Source organism: Mobula birostris, chromosome 2, assembly GCF_030028105.1.
Source record: "Mobula birostris isolate sMobBir1 chromosome 2, sMobBir1.hap1, whole genome shotgun sequence".
Lineage (NCBI taxonomy): Eukaryota > Metazoa > Chordata > Chondrichthyes > Myliobatiformes > Myliobatidae > Mobula > Mobula birostris.
In genome coordinates this window covers 32,402,975-32,420,425 of record NC_092371.1, presented here as the reverse complement: position 1 = coordinate 32,420,425, position 17,451 = coordinate 32,402,975, and the positions used below count along the sequence as shown (strand labels likewise).

The window sequence follows — 17,451 nt, the reverse complement described above, 5'->3', positions numbered from 1 at the left end:
AATATAATGCCGAAAAACATCAACAAGTCTGAACCGCTGGACTCCAAGTGGCAAACCTAGTTTGTCAGTTGTAACTTCAGTAAGTTTGAGACTTGCATGCGGGTCCATGATTTACTGTAGCTTAAACAGCTGAATGCTGATGGTTTTGTTTAGAGCCATCAGATTTAAGCAGAGCAATCTAGCCTTATATGGCAGTTTGACATTATGGACAGGTTTTGTTCTAGATCCTCACCGTTCTACATGATTATTTTAAAAATTGGTGTTCTCTTGTTAAAATCACTCCAACTAGTTGCTTTGATTATAGTATGTGTACTATTTCTCCACCATCGCTAGTCGGTAATATTTGAGAAAGATTGAAGATTAAATGCAAGTGAGGACCATCAGCACAGTAGGAATTATTCTGATGGGTATAAGAAATGAGATTGGGGTGTGGGAGGGGAAAACCATTAATTCAATCCTAAATAAATAGTTCCTTTTATCAAACCTTTTTTTTTTCTTCCCTGCTTTTGGTGATTATCTCATCATCTGCATCCACTACAGGGCGTGAGTATTACAAGTCCTTTTAATTATTATTTTGTTTGCCTAATAAACTACCTACGTTAGTTGTAGCTTTAATTTGTTTTTTTTAAATGATCACTGATCTGCTACTTAAGATGTTATGTGCACTATCATTCTCCTTTGTAGTTTACATTTATAAGGATAAGACTGTCCAGTATTTTGAGGAAAAATAATTCTTTTCAATGCTTAACTTTGTAATGCACTAAATATTTGAGAAACTCCTGGAGGGAAAGATGGGGGTGGTTGGGGAAGGGAAAAATATTCAATATATTGCTTGTTTATAAATTAATACAGTACAGCCTAGTGCTAATGTAAGCAAATGAGAGGATTTACAAACACCATATAAAAATGATGTATCTTTGGTGGTTCACCTGGCACTTCAATAACTCTATTCAAGCATGCCTATGAATTGGTTGATTTAAGTTTATTTTTCAATCAGTAATCAGTTTTCTAGTGGATAATCTTTTAAAATCTTGTTGTAACCATAAATGCACTCATATTCTATTATTCTTATTGAGCTGTGAAAATACGTACAAGTAATCAGCCACTAATTTGTTGGAAGGAAGAATATTTCACAGATAAAGGTACAAACGTAAAATCTCGATGCTAGAAATATGAGATTAGAAACAAACATATCGTAACTTCTTTTGGGCAGGATCAGCACCAAAGTTATTAAGAAAGTTAACAGACCTTAATGGGTTTTAATATGTTTGAAACGGAGTTGATATAGAAGTTGTGATATAGAAATGTTTTAATTCTAAGAATCAGGCTACTTATAATGTGTGAGAGAAGTAATTTGCTTTGAGGAATAATTTCTCTTAATTACTTTCTAAATAGACCATATGACGTAGGAGCAGAATAAGGCCATTTGGCCCATCGAGTCTGCTCTGCCATTCAATGATGGCTGATCTTTTTTTTCCCCTCCTCAGCCCCACTCCCTGGCCTTCTCCCCGTGCCTAATCAAGAGAACCTATCAAGCTCTGCCTTAAATACACCCAACGACCTGGCCTCTACAGTTGCCTGTGGTAACAAATTCCGCAAATTCACCACCCTCTGGCTAAAGAAATTTCTCCACATCTCTGTTTTAAATGGACAACCCTCTATCCTGAGGCTGTGCCTTCTTGTCCTAGACTGTCCCACCACGGGAAACATCCTTTCCACATCTACTCTGTCTAGACCTTTCAACATTCAAAAGGTTTCAATAAGAATTCTCCCCCCCCCCCCCCCATCCTTCTAAATTCCATCCTTCGAAATATATCAATGCTGATGCCTTAAGTGGGTAGGATTTTTCTCGGGTTTAATAGGAATGCAGGGGGCTGAAGGATTTTTCTCGGGTTTAATAGGAATGCAGGGGGCCGAAGGAAATCATCTACACAATGACAGAAATGAGGCTTTCCAGTTCTTCCTACAATTCTAAATTCCATCCTTCGAAATATATCAATGCTGATGCCTTAAGTGGGTAGGATTTTTCTCGGGTTTAATAGGAATGCAGGGGGCTGAAGGATTTTTCTCGGGTTTAATAGGAATGCAGGGGGCTGAAGGAAATCATCTACACAATGACAGAAATGAGGCTTTCCAGTTCTTCCTACAAAACATCATCATGTTATTGTGGTCAGCCAGGTACATTTAAAGTAAAAACTATTTACTGTTTCCTCAGGGGTACACTCCATTGCACATAGCAGCTCTCCATTCCCACCTAGACATCGTGGATCTTCTAATTCATAACTATGGTGAGATTGCTGCTGCATTCCATGTCTATTAATGTAATATTTTTGTTGTATTTATTGATAGCTATTCCATAATGTACAGTACTTGTTATTCCACAATGTACAGTACTTGTTATTCCACAATGTACAGTACTTGTAAAAAGTGTTAAAATAATCCAAAACTCTAAAATGAAGAAAACTTTAAGAATGGAAAATATATGATAGACAATAAGATTTGTTGATTAAGAAATCAAATTAAATAATATTTAAATTATTCAAGATATGGACAGCTTTTGTTGAATTGTATGATTTTTAATTTTAGCCAAAAAGTTCTTAATTTTGTGTTGAGTGATGGATCATATGATACATATATAAGCTAAATAATTTCATTGGTTTTGGAACAATGACGTAATGTTAATTTTATCAACACACATAGAAAATGCTGGTGAACGCAGCAGGCCAGGCAGCATCTATAGGAAGAGGTACAGTCGACGTTTCGGGCCAAGACCCTTCGTCAGGGCTAACTGAAAGAAGAGATAGTAAGAGATTTGAAAGTGGGAGGGGGCGGGGAGGAGGAGATCTGAAATGATAGGAGAAGACAGGAGGGGGAGGGATGGAGCTAAGAGCTGGAAAGTTGATTGGCAGAAGGGATACGAGGCTGGAGAAGGGAGAGGATCATGGGACGGGAGGCCTAGGGAGAAAGAAAGTGGGGGGGGGGGGGGGAGCCCAGAGGATGGGCAAGAGTTATAGTGAGAGGTACAGAGGGAGAAAAAAGAGAGAGAGAGAAAATAATAATGATAAATAAATAAGGGAGGGGGTTATGTTGTCTTGGATCTTGTATAACATATTACTGGGTAGTGGTGTCCAAATAGTGGCCTCAGGATGTAACCTACTTGATGTTTTGTAGCTTGTTTGCGCCACATTATTATAGATCTATCCTCCTTACTATAAGCAATTGTGGGGGAACCTTCAGAGTGCTGATTGCCTGTATAAGAGCTCATTTCCTGGAACAGTCATCCTCTGACAAATATGCTTCCAGCGGATACAGATCAAATGAAGTTCAGACTCAGTCTTCAAACCCTGGGTTGTTGTGATGGCCTTTGAGGTCCCCAGCCTGGGGACTGGCTAGCAAAGCTATCATTTAGATTGAATATTTATAAATGATTTTGATGTTTGCAAGCACAGAATTTTAAAAATGTTATTAACAAATTTTAACAAACAACAATAAACACAAGAATTTTTAAAAATTAACTAGTTTTCAAATTAATTATCAAATAAAAGGGAAGTGAACTTGCTCTTGTCCCTACAGCAGTTTCTTCGCATTGAAGCCAGTGGGCCTGCTAAACTTGGGTCAAGCTCACCTGAAGGTCACTATGAGGAATTTAATGGCAGATCATGGGTGGCTTGGAGTTGGAGTACAGCTGAACAGAAAGCAGGTTCAGGTCTCTTGAGTTTCCACCTGGTTTATTAGGTAAAAGTCCATAGTACCAGGCACAACTGCCAGCTTTTAACTGGAGTATCTAGTGCTTTGATTCAAACGTAGACATTATCCACAAACGGAAGCAAAGTACCGCAGATTGGCTTTGGTCAAATCGAATATTGTGCCCAATTCTGAAGTTGTTTGACATTAACTTCTGCTTAAAGGACATAATTAACTATTGTGTTTACAGTCTGTTTTGCCATCCCTGAATTAGGGTCAATTTTGTACAACTGAAAATACCCTTAACTATTAAACCTGACAGTTTGTTAATTCAAACAGACATTCTTCAAAAGAATGATGAGAGTGGGTGAAGATGGTTAATTGTGCTGTTAACGCTGGCTGCTAAGATTTTCAGTTCTTTTCCATTAACCGTATGACTGTGCTAGGTTTGTATTCTGAGCACGGACTGTGTGATTCAGCAGTTAGTGTTGCTGCCTCAAGAACCAATCTTGACCTTGCTGTCTGTGGAGTTTGCATATTCTATCTCTGATTGCACGGGATTGCTTTAGGTGCATCAGTTTCTTCCACATCCCAAGATGTGCTGGTTAATTGACTACAATAAATTATCCTTTGGAGTAGAAAATTGCAAAAATCATGGAGGAATTTGATGGGCAGGAATACAAGGGAGTAAGGAGAGATAGGATTGGATTGTTCCCCAAGTGCCAACATGGACCTAATGTGTTGATTGGCCCCTTTTGGTGTCATTACATGTATAAAGCAGTGTGCCAAAGGATTTATTGATGGCAAGACGATTTTTATCAGCCTCAATCAGCCTTTCTCAACCCTTTACCCCTGGAAGAGCCCTTAAAATAATTTTCAGGTCTCAGGGAATCTCTGCGTAAAAATTATTATATTTACAGCTCATGGTATATTAGTGTGATCAGTAAGCTGTAGATATAATAATCCAAAACTAACTGTCAGTGCCTCCAAGACAGACCTTTTGTTTCCAGATATGAAGGCAAAGCATTAAATATATATTGGCCTTTGTTTGTTGCGGGCAGCTCTTTGCAACAGAAAAAGTTTTCTTGAATTTCACCATCATTTATAAAGCTTATAAATGCTACAACATAACATTTATTAGTGAAATCTGTTGACTCATCAACCTGGATCGAGAAGGCAACACACACAAAATGCTGGTGGAATGCAGCAGGCCAGGTAGCATCTATAGGAAGAAGTACAGTCGACCTTTCAGGCCGAGACCCTTCGTCAGGTCTAGGCCTGAAACGTCAACTGTACTTCTTCCTATAGATGCTACCTGGCCTGCTGCGTTCCACCAGCATTTTGTGTGTGTTGTCTGAATTTCCAGCATCTACAGTTTTCCTCGTGTTTGGATAGAGAAGGTGTTGTTTTTCAGTTTATCACACAAAACCTCTTCAGTATCATGTGACATGTCATCAGTACGTCAACTAATTGTACTGTCTGACAGTGAAATCTTTTCAATTTCTCGTACTGCATCTTGTCCTAGCATTTTGCCCACTATAATTTTATATGCTGGCATTATTAGTTTCTCACCAACTGTGTGACCTTTCCTTTTCTGAGTAATAAGTTCTGCAGCTAAATAACTTGCTTTATGAGTCTTTTTACTGACTGTGACTTTATTAACAAAAGCTTTGTTCTGTTTTGAGATTCCAATAGCTGTTTAAAATAATCTGCAGTTTTATGTGTCGTATGGCTGTGATTTGTAGTTAAATGTCTTTTCAGTTTTGCTGAATCAATTGCTGCATTGCTGCTTTGGACTGTCAGACATGCCTGGAAAACACAGGGGTTAATAATATATAAAAATGAACAGTATGATAAATAACTAAACAAGAAAACAGCAAAAAGTACAAAAACTTCACAATACAATTCACTTCTAATCTACAAAATCCACCTTTTGCAACATTTACCACAAGAGCAAAGCTTCAGGTCAGCAGCTGAGTAGCAGCACATAAAAATTCCTTCTTTAGAATGAAAATTTCCTTCCAATTTTGTACTACACCAGTAGAGTTTGTGAGTTTGTTTGCTCCCATAAGTCAGTCAGTGGCACGTTCGAGGAAGTTGGGGGAAATAATTTGGGAGGGAGAGGCTGATGTCACAGCCCAAGTTGGGGAGTCCATTCAATGCTTGAAAACACACTTCACGTTCCTCATCAGATTGTTGTTTGTGAAAATCCCATGAGATCAGCAGTTCCTGAGGTACACAAACACCTTGTCTGTCACCAACAATCATCCCATGGTCAAAGTCACTTAGATCACATTTCCGCTTGACCGTGTCTATATGCTTTTATGCACTGAGTTGCTACCGCATGATTGGCTGATTAGATACTTGCATTAACGAGCAGGTAGACAGGTGTACCTAATAAAGTGCCCACTGAGTGTAAATTGGCTAAAATGAGTAACTGTTCTTATGGTCTTATTCTTCCTAAGATGCTAACTACCCTACTGTACAGTATCGTGCAAACTACTTCTATTGTTTCAAATTTGCTGAGCTGTGTTAACATTTTATTGATTGCTTGAAATGTGTTAATACTATACCAATTGACTTGTAGAATTTCCTGTAAATATAGATATGTAGATGGATAAATGGATGTTATAATAAATATTTTTTATCTTTAAACAGGAGCAAAAACAAACGTAAGGGATTATAGTGGACGATTTGCATCTCACTATCTAAAGGATAATGATGACTCTACTGATGGCTCTGATGTGTCTTCAAGTAAGCTTTCCTTGTACTAATGTACTGATTATTTCCTAAATCCTATGTGTTTACTGATTGACTTCTTTGCTTTTGAAAACACGATAGCAAAACTTTGAACACAGACAAAATTATTTTACTTTTCATTAACATTCTAAAATACAGAATAGTGACCCAAAGCTGTTCATGATCTGCTATACAGTACAATAAGGGTAGAACTGGTTGTCTGGAAACTACTGGAAACCATGATTAAAGACAAGGTAGCAGGGCAGTTGGAATAATTGTCCCAGAAAAGAGCAATTATCCTCAACTTCCAGGCACATTTTTTCCACCAATTGTGCTTGGCTCTTGGTTTCAGTAGTCTGGATTCATTCCTGACCTTGGGTATTTGTGTGGAATTTTTGAGTTTTCTCCAGGTTTTCTGGTATGTTATATCCTTGAAGTGTGGAAAGGTGATTGGTCACCGGAAATTAGCCTTAGTATGGTGGTTAGTGGACGATTTTGGTGTGGGGTAGAGAAAGGAAAGGATAGGTTGATGGCCAGTGAGAGGAAATAGGTGACACAGAAATAAGTTGGAGAATGGGATGTATATAAATACTCAAAGACTTTTTTTTTGTCTCCTGTGTCATAACATAATCCAATAAATTAATTTTCTGATTATGGAAACCTATGTGTAAATTATTGTACTGCCTACATTAAAATTGAGGTTATTAGTTGTTACAAACTGTCCAAGATTGCAAAATCAAAAGGCTACATTTACTCAATAGTTGAAATAAAAATAAAATGCATGATGACTTGCCAAGTCAGGATACTGTAATGAAGTTAATACTTAAAACTGATGAATTTTTAGCAGAACTGAAAGATCATCAAACTATTTTCTTTCTCCACTGAAGCTAAGTGATTGATTTCCAGTTTTTGGGTGCAAGTCTATCTTCATTTATGCAACTCCTCCAAATAAGAGCAGGATATTTTGTTGTCGATATTTGTCCATCAGATAATATAAGCAAAAAATAATCTAAGTTTACGTCTGTGGGAGCTTGTGTACATTTTTGCCGTGTTTCTGGCATTGAATTAATATTTGTCCTAGGACTGTATCGAGCTCAGGGGCACACAAAGGGTTATGAAAGGCACTATATAAATAGATTTTTAATAATTTTTTTTTAATCTACATACACTTGCCAAGTTGTACTTTTTTCATCAAAATGATGATCTTGTTTGCAATGTGATTAACTTTAAGCATCGTTTGTAGCATTAGAGATTATTAAAATAAATAGTAGTAATAAAGCTTTTTTTTAATTGTAATTCACTTTATCCCAGTGTTAATTAATTCCACTGGATCATTATTGCTTCCAGTAAAAATGTGGTGACATGCTGATGTAGAATGTTTCAGGCATATTACTTTGACAGATGTATGCATGTTTTTGTCAAGAGCCTTTGCTTGTAAGTTCCTGCACCAGTGTGAACTGCTGTTTATGACTTTCCTCTTCAAACTGAGATACCACATTCAAATAACTATATTTAATAAAATAACTATACTTTGACATCTTCCATGGCAGTTTAATGAAAGCATTTAACAGGTGAAAACAAGCGAATTTTAAAAGTTTAGATAATTCTCCTACTTGTAATTTTAAGTCACTTCACTTTAATAACTAAAGGATCGATTTTCCTTTTAAAAACAGTGTCATGTATCCCATAATTAACCTGAGTCGCTCCGGAATTTGATTGCAGAGCTGATCAACAACTGCATTCACAAGAACTACCTCTGAATAAAGGATTCATTTTCAAAAGAAAGAAAACTGTATAAAATTGTCAGTACTGTTATTGTTCTTGTGACCCAGTGTGATTGTGTTATCTGTAATTGATTTTCAATTAACTATAGTGAATTTGGTTTTGTTGGCAATAGTTCTTTCTTTCTGTTTTAAGAATTCCAGCAGTCTCGGGGAGAGCGGCGGAACCGGAAGCTTGCTGGACTTTTCCTGCCAAAGAGTTATGGAAGCAGTAAAAAGAATTGGAGTTCAGTAGAGAACTTGACAACCGATGACAAAGATAGTTCGATGTTCCTATCTGTACCGACATCGTACAAAGCTGTTCGCAAGTTCTCCAGATAGGACACATAATAAGGAAGAAATTGTAATTTGGACAAATTACAGCCTTTTGTTTTAAGCAAGCTGCAAGTATATCAGTTTATTACATTAATAGCTACATTTTACATCAAGTTAAAATGCAGTTGTGTTTTGGGCATCTGTTTTACCATTATTGCTGCCTCAGTCACAAACCAGGGGAATCTTCCTTACCTATTACTTTAAACCATTTTATATAGTCTGTTCATATTTGGTTCTCTATTTCCGATACCACTTACTGCAAGTCTAGGAATGGAAAATCCTGTTCTTGGCTTCAAATGTCCATGCACATGAAAATCATTGGGGGGACGGGTGCGGTTTTTTCAGGCTAATCATCCATGTAACAAAATAAAATCAGTAACATCCCAACTAATGTTGATGTGACAGTTGTAAGAGGCGATAGGTGTTGACGCCATCCTTCCATAATTCTGCTATCCTCATGGTTCCCAGTGGCTAGTAATGCTTTTCTTTGAATATTGTGGTTTGGTTCCATTGTGCAGATTTCCAGTACCAACACACTGTGTTCATTACATTTGTGCCACATATGATCGGGGTCACTTGAGGGAAGTACTAGAAAGATACATGTATGCATGGGAGAATACCTTTGAGTAAAATCAGGGACTCTAGGAAGTGAAGCTATCTGAAGTAAAACCTGGAAGGAAAATCAATACATTCCTGTTGTTGCACTCAGGAAGATTTGTAACTATATAGAGTTGTAGTTATCCAAATCAAGATTAATGAACCGTAAATGTCAACAGTATGATAAGAGGGTTCAATTTCTAAGATACCAATTTAATTAAATGTAATGTGTTTAAGCTTGTTAGAAAACAGACATGAAGCAAGGCTGTTAAGACTGTTGCACCAGTTACTCTCAAAATAAATTTGCCAGGAAATTGAGAGAAACTGTCCTTTTGTAGGACATCCTATAGTTTCCCTAAGCAGTTCTGCAATCGCATATGATCTTATCTAATTTTTACTTTTATATAGCAACAAAATATCATCTATGGTATAAACCTGTTACTTCATGTTAAGCCTTGAGATTCTGGTTTCCTATGATTTACAGTGCAAAGACCAGATTCATGCTGATTCCAGTATGATTAACCTTAAGTCACTTGAACCTGTACAATCTGTGGAGTACACCAGGCTGTTTAGTTACATGGCTTCACTTCAGAATAGGTTCTAAAATCATACTGCAATAATTCTACATGAAACTATTTTTCAGTGGTATAAAGTCAGAGATCGGATAACTGCAGCTTCAGAATAATGAGGAAGAAACCTTTAGCATAACTCCTATCTTCAGTTATATATTTCCCTATATGTAGTGTTTAAGTGTGCATAAGGACTTGAAAAATTTCAATTATTTATTTGTTAGCTATGATCCAGTGCCACAATAGTACGATTCCAGTATTATTACAGGTTTACAATATAAACTACAAAGAGGGAGTGTTAAGATCAATGAGAAATATTGTTTGATACATTTAGTTATATCTACTGGAGATTAAAATACCTCTTACACCTTTTATTTCATTGTATTATACTGACCCATGCTGACCAGAATAATTTTGAAGTTTATGCCTGAATTATTTTGTCACTAATAGGCGGTAGTGTGTAGATGTGCTGAGCTGGGTTAGTCTAAAGTTCAAATAAGCTGCTAACAAGCAGCTGTTTTATGGAAAATACCCACATAACTTAAGTGCCAGATGACTGAAGCATTTTAGATCCCATGGCTGTGTGTGAGTTGCAACTTTTGAGATTTCATGGGTTAATGGGAAAATCGCACAATATGTAGAGTTCAAATTAATGTTAAGAACAACTGATTCATAAAGTGCTAAGTAGCAAGCTTAGCACAACAAAATGGTGCTCTGATTCTGCCAAAATGTCTTCCATGTAGTTACAAAACATGTAGATTAGTTAGTTGTAAGTTGATTCAAAATATGCCAGATTTAATGAATTTAAATTTCCTGAGACAGTGTCCTGAATGCTGATGAGACCTTTGTACATGACAGTGAAATATAGAAAAGAGATTTCTACTTGATACGTTGATATCCCTCAGCAACTTCTCCAGCTCCTCTCACTTTTTCCAAAGTACCATAGAAACTACAGCACAGAAACAGGCCTTTTGGCCCTTCTTGGCTGTGCCGAACCATATTCTGCCTAGTCCCACTGACCTGCACACAGACCATATCCCTCCATACACCTCCCATCCATCTGTCTGTCCAATTTATTCTTAAATGTTAAAAAAAACCTGCATTTACCACCACATCTGGCAGCTCATTCCATACTCCCACCACTCTCTGTGTGAAGAAGCCCCCCCCTAATGTTCCCTTTAAACTTTTCCCCCCTCACCCTTAACTCATGTCCTCTGGGTTTTTTTTCTCCCCTTGCCTCAGCCTGCTTGCATTCACTCCATCTATACCCATCATAATTTTATATACCTCTATCAAATCTCCCCTCATTCTTCTATGCTCCAGGGAATAAAGTCCTAACCTATTCAACCTTTCTCTGTAACTGAGTTTCTCAAGTCCCGGCAACATCCTTGTAAACCTTCTCTGCACTCTTTCAACCTTATTAATATCCTTCCTGTAATTTGGTGACCAAAACTGAACACAATACTCCAGATTCGGCCTCACCAATGCCTTATACAACCTCATCATAACATTCCAGCTCTGATACTCAATACTTTGATTAATAAAGGCCAATGTACCAAAAGCTCTCTTTACAACTCTATCTACCTGTGATACTACTTTTAGGGAATTTTGTATCTGCATTCCCAGATCCCTCTGTTCCACTGCACTCCTCAGTGCCTTACCATTAACCCTGTATGTTCTACCTTGGTTTGTCCTTCCAACGTGCAATACCTCACACTTGTCTGTATTAAACTCCATCTGCCATTTTTCAGCCCATTTTTCCAGCTGGTCCAAGTCCCTCTGCAGGCTCTGAAAACCTTCCTCACTGTCTACTACACCTCCAATCTTTGTATCATCAGCAAATTTGCTGATCCAATTTACCACATTATCATCCAGATCATTGATATAGATGACAAATAACAATGGACCCAGCACTGATCCCTGTGGCACACCACTAGTCACAGGCCTCCACTCGGAGAAGCAATTCTCTAATACCACTCTTTGGCTTCTTCCATTGAGCCATTGTCTAATCCAATTTACCACCTCTCCATGTATACCTAGCGACTGAATTTTCCTAACTAACCTCCCATGCGGGATCTTGTCAAAGGCCTTACTGAAGTCTATGTAGACAATATCCACTGCCTTCCCTTCATCCACTTTCCTGGTAACCTCCTCGAAAAACTCCAATAGATTGGTCAAACATGACCTACCATGCACAAAGCCATGTTGACTCTCCCTATTAAGTCCCTGTCTATCCAAATGCTTGTAGATTCTGTCTCTTAGTACTCCCTCCAATAACTTACCTACTACCGACATTAAACTTACAGGCCTATAATTTCCTGGATTACTTTTCGATCCTTTTTTAAACAACGGAACAACATGAGCCACTCTCCAATCCTCCAGCACCTCACCTGTAGACGGCGACATTTTAAAGATTTCTGCCAGGGCCCCTGCAATTTCAACACTAGTCTCCTTCAAGGTCCGAGGGACACCCTGTCAGGTCCCAGGGATTTATCCAGTTTAATTTTCCTCAAGGCAGCAAGGACCTCCTCCTTTTCGATCTGTACAGTTTCCATGATCTCACTACTTGTTTCCCTTAATTCCATAGACTTCATGCCAGTTTCCTTAGTAAATACAGACCCAAAAAACCTATTTAAGATCTCCCCCATTTCCTTTGGTTCCGCACATAGCCAACCACTCTGATCTTCAAGAGGACCAATTTTATCCCTTACAATCCTTTTGCTCTTAATATACCTGTAAAAGCTCTTTGGATTATCCTTCACTTTGACTGCCAAGGCAACCTCATGTCCTCTTTTAGCCCTCCTGATTTCTTTCTTAAGTATTTTCTTGCACTTCTTATACTCCTCAAGCACCTTATTTACTCCCTGCTTCCTATGCATGTCATACAACTCCCTCTTCTTCTTTATCAGAGTTGCAATATCCCTTGAGAACCAAGGTTCCTTATTCCTATTCACTTTGCCTTTAATCCTGACAGGAACATACAAATTCTGCACTCTCAAGATTTCTCCTTTGAAGGCTTCCCACCTATCGATCACATCCTTGCCAGAGAACAACCTGTCCCAATCCACGCTTTTTAGATCCTTTCTCATTTCTTCAAATTTGGCTGCCTTCCAGTTAAGAACCTCAATCCTAGAACCAGATCTATCCTTGTCCATGATCAAGTTGAAACTAATGGTGTTATGATCACTGGAACCAAAGTGCTCCCCTACACAGACTTCCGTCACTTGTCCTAACTCGCTTCCTAACAGGAGATCCAATATTGCATCCCCTCTAGTTGGTCCCTCTATATATTGATTTAGAAAACTTTCCTGAACACATTTTACAAACTCTAAACCATCTAGACCTCTAACAGTATGGGAGTCCCAATCAATATATGGAAAATTAAAATCCCCTACCACCACAACTTTGTTTCCTGCAGTTGCCTGCTGTCTCTCTGCAGATTTGCTCTTGCAATTCTCGTTGACTATTGGGCGGTCTGAATACAATCCCACTAATGTGGCCATACCTTCCTGTTTCTCAGCTCCACCCATAAGGATTCAGTAGACAAGCCCTCTAATCTGTCCTGCCTGAGCACTGCTGTAATATTTTCCCTAACAAGCAATGCTACTCCCCCACCTTTCATTCCTCTGCCTCGATCACATCTGAAACATCAGAATCCTGGAATATTAAGCTGCCAGTCCTGCCCCTCCTGTAGCCAAGTTTCACTAATTGCTATAAGGTCATAATTCCACGTGTCAATCCACGCCCTCAACTCATCCGCCTTCCCCGCAATACTCCTAGCATTGAAATATATACATCTCAGAAGATTTTTACCACCACTCACAACCATGGGCACTCGCATGGGCCCCAGCCACGCCTGCCTTTTTGTCAGCTGTGTGGAATAGTCAATGTTCTACAAAGGTAATGCTCCCCAACTTTTCTGTCACTATATTGTCGATTGCATCTGGAGACAGATTATCCGCTGATATGTTTTACAAACCTACTGACTCTTACACTTGACTCTGTCTCTCCCCATCCTGTCATTTGTAAAAATGCTATTCCCTTCACTTAGTTCCTCGGTCCCCAGCACACCAGCTCTCAGGATGAAGCTTTCCATTCAACAACATCTGAGATGTCATTTTTTTCAAAGAATGGGTATCCCCTTCCAAAACCATCTGTCTTCACCTGCATCTCCTCCATTTCTTTTACACCCACCCTCACCCCATCCTTCTGCCATCATAACAGGGATAGAGTTCCCCTTGTCGTTGTCTTCCACCCTATGAGCATCTGTATCCAGCACATCTTTTCCATATTTTCCACCATTTCCAATGGGATCCTACCACAGAGCACATCTTTCCTGCCTTCCCTTGCTCTATGTGACTCATGTCCATCATCTCTCCCACTTGCCCCTACATCACCTCCCTCGCCACCATTCAGGACTGCAAAAGTCCTTCCAGGTGAGGTGACGCTTTTCCTGTGAGTCTGTTGGGGTCATCTATTGTATCGGGTGCTCCCAGTCTGGCAGCCTGTACATCGGCAACACCTGACGTAGATTTGTCAAGCACCTTCGCTCTGTCTGTCACAAAAGGCAGGATCTCCCAGTGCTCACCCATTTCAATTCAACTTTCCATTCCCATTCTGACATGTCTTTCCATGACTTAGTGCCGTGATGAAGTCATGCTCAGTTTAGAGGAGTAACGCCTCATACTCTGTCTGGGTAGCCTCCAACCTGATGACATGAACATCAATTTTTCCAACTTCCAGTAGTCTCCCCCAATTACTTGTCTCTACTCTATTTCTATTCCCCATTCTGGTACCCTCTCACCCCTTCTAGCCTACCCATCACCTCCCTCTGGCTCCCATCCTTCCCCTTCTTCCATGGTCCACTGTCCTCTCCTATCAAGTTCACACCTATCCCCTTCCAGCTTCTAACTTCATTTCCACCCTCCTACCTTCCCCCTAACCTGGTCTCACCAATCACCTGCCAGCTTTTACTCCTTCATTTTCAGTCCTGATGAAGGATCTCAGACCAAATTGTCGACTGGTTATTCCCCTCCACAGATGCTATCTAACTTGCTGAGTTCCTCCAGCATTTTGTGTGTATGTGCCACTCAAAATTCCCAGCACCTTCAGAATCTCTTGTATTTGTGTTTCTACTTGGTCATTTTCAAATGAGTTCCGTGAACTAAACAACTATCAGTTACATTATATAAAGAAAAAATCAATTTCTTGGCAACAGCCAACTACTCAAGTCAAAGTGACATCTTAATTCAAAGATATTTGTGCTTTGGAATCCTCAAGTAACCTTCACTCTGGCTAATCTAACCCTCAAGGTGGTTGGATTAGCCAAACTAAAAAATGTCTAATTAAAAATGAACAGCAGGTGGGAAATGTAAAAGAGAAGTAAAATCATGCATATTGTTACGCACATCTGACAGTACTCTGAAGGAGACAGGATATAACAATTTGTGGGAAGTAAGGCTGGTCAGCTGCTGGCTCTAAAGTCTTTACTTAGTGCTGTTTTCTTTAATGTTAATAGCAGAGATTTATGTAATTCTAGATGGTCTCCAAAGACCTGAAATGTGTACTCTATTATCAGTCTCAAATCCTTTGGAGGACCTGGTGTAGATTAAGCAGCTTACATGATGATTTTATCCAGAGTTTGAAGCTCATTATGCCTTTACTGGATAAATTATGTGATGTGAAAGGTCAGAAGTTTTGTGTTCACAAAGTACAAGAAACAGCAGCTTCAGTGGATAAAGCCTTGATAATTTGGAATCTGAGGAAGAATTTTTTTTAGTCGGAGGTGGGTGAATCTGGAATTTATTGCTGCAGATGGCTGTGGAGGCCAAGTCACTGGGTATATTTAAAGCAGAGGTTGCTAGGTTCTTATTAATCAGGGTGCCAAAGGTTACAGGGAGAAGAAAGGAGAATAGGTTTGGGAGGTTAATAAATCAGCTGCGATGGAATGGCGGAGCAGGCTTGATCAACCAAATGGCCTAATTCTGTCCTGTGTCTTATGGAGTTTTTTTCTGCATACCTATGGTAGAAATTTAAATTATTGCAGTTTTCATTCCTCAGAATAAAAATGTTGAAGCAATAGTGAATACTGTATAATTCCACTAAAATGCTGTAAGAAGATGCAAAAGCAATGCAATGTGAAAAAACCACTAAGGGCACTTTTACTAGACCCAGAATATTTTGTTGTGTTTTAAAGTATGAATGATGGAACACAATAATTAGAAATTATTTCTAAAGGTAAAATGAAGAGAGCCCAGCTGTCAAATGAAATGTGATACAAAACTATTTTTTTACAGTAATGTTACAAGACTGTACCTTATCTGCCAGAGTTGATTCAAGCAGGGAGCAAATCAATGCTTTAGAATAGATATAAATATTGTTAAAATAAAGGAATATGGAATAGTTAAAACAGATGACATGAATACCATTGTTTATCTCTGTTGCAGATTCTGTGAGAAATTAATTAGTGATGAACTATTTCAATTACAGTTTAAATTATGTAATGTATATGTCATCAGATCTGTATTAAATACAAAGTTTCATGTTTCCTTAATAAATGCAAATAGAAAGTCCACAGTGAACAAGCAGTCTACTTCACATAATATAAATTTGCCTCATTGACAGCACATCTTTAAACATGGTATATAGTTTCCCAATCTGTGTAATTCTAAACTATGGATTCCAGTACAGGAACACGATACAATTGAATACAAGAACTACTTTGTGGATAACTGTTAAGAGCAGATTGAAACTTGCAAATTTCAGTGGTAGGTGAATGCTAGGAAATGATTGTCAGGCATCATTCTGCGGTAAGTTGGTTGAAAATCGAGCTCTTGGAGAAGAGGAAGCCCAACAACTCATTGTGCCAGTACCAACTTCGGAAATATTCAATTAGTCTCTTACTCCTATTTTTCTCATTTTTCAGATGTGTTTATTATCCTTAGGAATTTAGTATTGCATCTGCTTCTATCTTAAGCAATGTACATAAAAGCCTAGCTACATAAAATTTTATTTAGATCAAGCATTTACTTGAGAGCTGGTTGAAAAGATAATGACTCTACTGTTCTATCTATGGTTACTGAAATCTGTCTTTCTCAGCTTGTACTGTATTGTTGATTCCAAGCAGATTCCTTGCATGTTCAACAAGGCTGCACTTTTCTCTTTGGTTCATCTGTAATTTATGTTGTTGCATTGCATTTTGTTTTTTAAACACAGTAGCTAATTTACTATAATGGCCACAGCTAATTGTTATGCTTATAACTTGATATTTATTGTTGCCAAACCTAAATAAAGCAACAGTTGCATCTTAAAATGTGTTTTTATTTAATCTGGGCAAAATTCTTTTGGATTATTTCTGCATTCAACACAGTAACTGTTTAAGGCAGATCTGCAGGTGCGACAGTTCTTTAGCCAGTGCCCTCTTGGTTTCCTTCAAAGAAATTTACTTTCAAAACCAGTTGATTTTAATCTATGTTTATCTTTTGAAGTGATGACCACATTATTAATCCATGATGTGCCTTCTAGTTAGACTCCTTTTAGATGTGATGATGATCTTTGATTCGTCATCAAAAAAGCACTCCACAGTGAATCAGAATATACTTTACTGGAACTGTCCTTGCGGGAATATTGGCTGAAGTCTGCTGCTACTGTTGGAGCTGTAACTTTGTAATCGATGTGAGCATGCCTCAGATTTGTTTTATTGCATTTTCTACCACCTTCATTTGTACATTAAAACATACACTGAGATGTGTCGAATCAAATCAGTG

General features: G+C 38.4%; 1 long non-coding RNA gene across 1 annotated transcript; it reads left to right on the top strand.

The window, feature by feature from the left end:
• The first annotated feature begins 2,213 nt into the window (after positions 1-2,213).
• Positions 2,214-16,981, top strand: LOC140185871 (uncharacterized). Its single transcript, XR_011882745.1, has 3 exons — positions 2,214-2,288; positions 6,343-6,438; positions 8,341-16,981. It is a non-coding gene; the product is annotated as an uncharacterized lncRNA (long non-coding RNA).
• The last annotated feature ends 470 nt before the right edge of the window (positions 16,982-17,451 follow it).